Genomic DNA, 1,161 nt, shown 5'->3' on the forward strand with positions numbered 1-1,161 from the left:
TTTAGGCATAGTCTGAGAAACAGTTTCGGAATGCTTTTTTGTGCTTCTCTGTTTTGCTATGATGGCTTATTGATTTCCTTTCTTTCAGGTTTGCAGGGAAAGCTGTTGACTAAAATTGATTAGCTTAGTAATTTTGTTACTCCCATTGTCTTCTGTGTATGAAATATTCACTGTACACATTAGTTACTATGTTGCGGAAGTACAGTGTTGTAGAGGCACTCTAAAAGATTTCATAGATTATTTTCAGGATAGGCAAATATTATCCACCGTTGTACAGATGGAAGAATGGAAGAAGAGGCACACTGCTTGAGACTACCAGAATTAGTCAGAACAGTGTTTATAGTTGAAGATTTTTACATTTCTGAGCTGCTGTTCACTCTAGTAGTTGCATTTTAGCATTGTGTTTCCTCTGTAGGAAGCACTGATGACTGCACTAGGAGTTAGAAAAGACAACATTAATCTGTTACCTGGCTTTACGCTGGCGTTTTAGAATTCTTTAATATTGGTCTTGTGCTTACACACAATGAAAGTGGTTGTGTGATGCATGTGTGTACTTGCACTCAAAATGTGAGGCCATTCTCATTGTTACGTATTTTAAATGTTCATTTCTGATTGCTGCATTACAGATATACAAGTAGGATTAACTGCAGGGGAGAGCTGTTATGTTATGGACACAGTACATTTGGTCAGGTCACTTTGTTCTTATTATTGAACTATTAAACCAGTATAGGGGTGCATAACTGCATGTGTTTTTGTGGAAGCTGTCTTTATGGTGGGAGTATTTATAATTCTTTCAAGAAGTACTTTGTACCAATGGTGAGTAAGACCTTAGTGCTCACAGCATTACTTTTTTGTCTCAAGTGAGGATAAATGTTGGAAATTTTTTAGTTTATTTACCTTTTCAGTGTGAGTTAAATATGTCATTCTCTGTGGATTATCTTTGTTTAGAATTGCTTTTTCTTAAGATTTTTAAAGTATTTTTTTATTTAATGGATATATAAATGATGTTGTATGTTTTGTAAGTTCTTGTTGTGAGAGTTTTATCTTGGTCTTTACAAAATGGCAGCAACGGACTGCATACTGTCACTTCCGTTCTACTCGTCTGCTCTGCATTGTCACCTTCTTTCCCAGCTCTGTATTTTGACACTTGTTGTGCATTCC

The 1,161-nt window shown here is 35.7% G+C and overlaps 1 protein-coding gene across 1 annotated transcript in view; it reads left to right on the top strand.

Moving 5' to 3' along the window:
- NBEAL1 (neurobeachin-like 1) overlaps nucleotides 1-1,161 on the top strand; it is a gene marked incomplete at both ends in the record, with an annotated part of 61,769 nt that overhangs the window by 57,658 nt on the left and 2,950 nt on the right. The gene's annotated exons all lie outside the window — the stretch shown is intronic.

The sequence above is a fragment of the Cariama cristata genome, unplaced genomic scaffold, assembly GCF_000690535.1.
Source record: "Cariama cristata isolate BGI_N322 unplaced genomic scaffold, ASM69053v1 scaffold11934, whole genome shotgun sequence".
Taxonomy (NCBI): domain Eukaryota; kingdom Metazoa; phylum Chordata; class Aves; order Cariamiformes; family Cariamidae; genus Cariama; species Cariama cristata.